Source organism: Peromyscus californicus, unplaced genomic scaffold (genome assembly GCF_007827085.1).
Source record: "Peromyscus californicus insignis strain IS unplaced genomic scaffold, ASM782708v3 Scaffold_4__1_contigs__length_199733344, whole genome shotgun sequence".
Classification (NCBI taxonomy): domain Eukaryota; kingdom Metazoa; phylum Chordata; class Mammalia; order Rodentia; family Cricetidae; genus Peromyscus; species Peromyscus californicus.
Window position 1 is genome coordinate 69,743,990 of NW_026294562.1, and position 3,645 is coordinate 69,747,634.

The window sequence follows — 3,645 nt, forward strand, 5'->3', positions numbered from 1 at the left end:
ATGAGAAAATGCATGTGGAATGTTTTCCAAAGCACTAGATGCAGGCTTTAAGTTCCTAGCGTGCATGAGGCTTAATCCCTCGCAGTCAGTACAAGACAAAAACTGACGATAATCAAGAGGTCTGGACTGGGACGATGACTCAGTTGGTATTTGCTGTGCAAGCCAAAGGACCTAATTTGATGCCCAGAACCTACATTTAAAAAATCCAGGTATGGGCCGGGCGGTGGTGGCGCATGCCTTTAATCCCAGCACTCGGGAGGCAGAGCCAGGCGGATCGCTGTGAGTTCGAGGCCAGCCTGGGCTACCAAGTGAGTTCCAGGAAAGGCGCAAAGCTACACAGAGAAACCCTGTCTCGAAAAACCAAAAAAAAAAAAAAAAAAAAAAAATTCCAGGTATGGTGTACACGTGGAATCTTAGCTCTGGGGAGGCGAAGGCAGGTGAGTCCCGGGAGATTGCTGGCTATTTAGTCTAGTCTAACCAGCAAGCTCCAGGCCAATGAGAGACTCTGCCTCCAAAGAAGGTGGACAGCATTTGAGTAACAGCACTTGAGGTTGTCCCCTGGCCTACACACTAGTGCATGTGCATGTATACACACATACACATCAGTGAGGCCTCAGGCTGATCTCTCAACAACTCTTGATAGGTGGAACAATGGGATGGTGCACACTTGTCAAGTCTTTGCTGTTAAGTTTTCCACAATCAGGTCCCGATATTCCTATGTGCCAACATTATTTTCTGCTAGTTTATAGAGAGCCAGGGAGTGTTAATTAGGTGGGCGGTGGGACTGGGTCTCTTGTGACTATGGCTCGTTTTCCTGCCTTTCTTAGAGAAAGCTAGGTCATTCCATTCACAGATAATGTGAACTCTTCCTCAGAACCCCTCACAGCCCTGAGCATGGCACTTGTGGTATTAGGCGTGTGTGACATTAGGTTTGTTTTCCTCAAAGACTGCAAGTGTGTGGTGGGTAGGCTCCTTCCAAACCTTTCATCTTCAGCCTACCATGGAGCTTAGGGCTCGGTCTCTGGCCCAAGTAACAACTTACTGCGCTAATGAATATTTTCAGAACAGCTGACCATTAAACCAAACCCTGAAGACCTGAGCATTTCTAACCTTCTGGGGTCTTTGTTGTTGTTTCATTTTTAACAAAATGGGTGTTATCCAGCTCAGCAATCAGCCACTATCACTTCGCTAGCCAAAGCCACAGCGGTAAGTAAAGACACATCTGCAAAGCTGACAGCTTCTCACTCGGGCTGTGTGTCTCTGATGAGAGATTCCTGTCATTTGTTTATTTAATAGCTGTGATCACAGGTAGAGAAGAGAACGCACTAGCTCTAAACCTAACATACAAAGAAACCCATTTCATAAGGCACAGTGTCCAGAGCTCACACACCACCTCCTCAGGACCTACGACCTCAGTGGGCTTGCTGCGGAAATTGCCAGAACACACCCTGTCTGGGATGTCACAGAATGTGCAGAAGCAAACGAGGTCAGAGTCCCTGCAACGACCTGCTCTGAATGAAGACCCTGCAAAGTTGGAAATGGGCTTTGCACGGCTCTCTCACAACACTTCCCTAGAAGCCACAAGCGCGTGAGTGCTACACAAGATAACCAGAGGCAGAGAGCCGTGGTTTTTGAGAATCACTTAGTGTGGCAAACTTCCTTTATCCTTTCCCTTAAGCGACTGTGAAAAGATCAGTTGCTGGTTTTTAAACATCTGGACAATACCAGATGAAAAACAGACAGAGCAATTTACATACCCCAGGGGTAAACAAGAACCTGGAAGGCGATCACACGCGCACACACACACACACACACACACACTGGTGGATGGACTGGCCAACTACCACCACCCCCTCATAAACTTCTGCCCTGCCCCCACCTAGTCCCTAATTACTCCATGGCGTGTCTTTGTTCCCTGACCTGTGTCTGCTTTTACAGTGCACTCAAACAAGGTCGAATTGTGTACATTTATGAGAAAGTCAAAGACCAGCAAATAAAAAGTTTAATTTCCTGATTCCCCAAAGACCACGGGGTTTAGATAGGACTCACCAACCTTTCTGACCATGGTCTTCTTTCAAAACAGCGGTGACTGGTCTCCCAGATCAAATTTCATTGCTCATAAAGAAAAAGAGAAAAAAAGAAAAGAAAAGGAAAATCAGATAATGTTAAGTGGAAAGAAGCAGGTTACAAGGCACATTGTGTTTACAACTGAAAGGCCACCTGCCTCTGGGGAAGACAGCAAGTGTGCAAACCCTCCCAAATCCGAGGTTCCGGGAAGGGCTCGAGGAGACCTATTGTGCTGTTCTCCACATTTTTGGCTTGTACACTGATTTCACAACACACACACACACACACACACACACACACACACACACACACACACACACACACACGCCCCTCATCATTCTCTCCATCTATTGACTTCTTTCAGATAATAATGTTTAAGAAATTGTCCACCTGCAGAGATCAATTAGAAAAAGACAATCAACTGTGCATGTAATTTTCTCTAGAAAGAAAATGACTTGAGAGTTAGAGCAGTCATATAGTTTTCCATTCTCTGTGGAAGCCACCCAAACCTGTTCTGATCCAGTCCGTGTACACCAGGCTTGTACAATCAGTGGCTTGAGTGAGTAAGTCTTCCGATCTATCAAAACCCTGGCTCTGAGTCTTTGAAGTCTTCTGAGACCCCAAATATACCCTTTCCTGCTTGACTTTCTCACTCAGAGAATGGTTGTTTGGTAGCATTAAGTTTTGAGGTAACTTGCTACAAGTCCCTAGTATATAGAGGAAAGTGAATGATGGCATGCCAAAGAAGGAATTTTGCCAAATGTGAGTACCTTGAGGGATTTCACACCCAGCAGAGGAGATACATAGTCAATGTTGAACGTTTGAGGAGAAGAGTTTGTGATTAGACGTTTGGAGGGTCACTTGGGATATTGCTTAGGATAACCCATGTCTTGGTCTTAAAAATAGTGAATGTACAGATGCATGCCACAAGAGGGCAGGTGTACATGCTGAATGGTTCCGGAAACTTAACCTCTGTCTCACCGAAAAAATTCGCCAGTGGATTTTATGTCCTATCCATCACTGCCCACAGAAAGGCTTTGGTTTCAAAGAAGCAAAAACGACATTACAAAAAACCCAAGCATAGAGGAAAGCCTCCACAAGAGCATTCGCTAGCACTGATTTTAACTCTGCTGTATTTGTGTGTATTATAAAATATATTTTTATAGTGAAAACACCTACAATTTCATTACCACAAAAGATGGAGCTGCTATTTTTAAATGTCGATGGGATAAACATTTCCTGACTCTGTGTCACCGCATGAATGCAGATGTACCATTTCCTCAATCTCATTTACAGAATAATGGGATCAAATAATGCTTCGTTATTTCACAATGAACAAAGCAATATGCGAGTCGGAAAAAAGAAGCAATTACACTTATTTTTCTTTCACCCCAGACCCTCTCTCCCAATTGCATTCTGATATTAAAATGAACTTAGAATGTCGGGTAATTCCGAGTCCTTGCCCCCAGTTCTCTGAAGATGAGGGTTCAGCCTTCTCAGAACTTGAGGCTTTTCTGGTTACAAATTGTCTTCTCTAAATGTTTCTTAGAGACCTTAGACAGCCTCACCCGGGGGCGG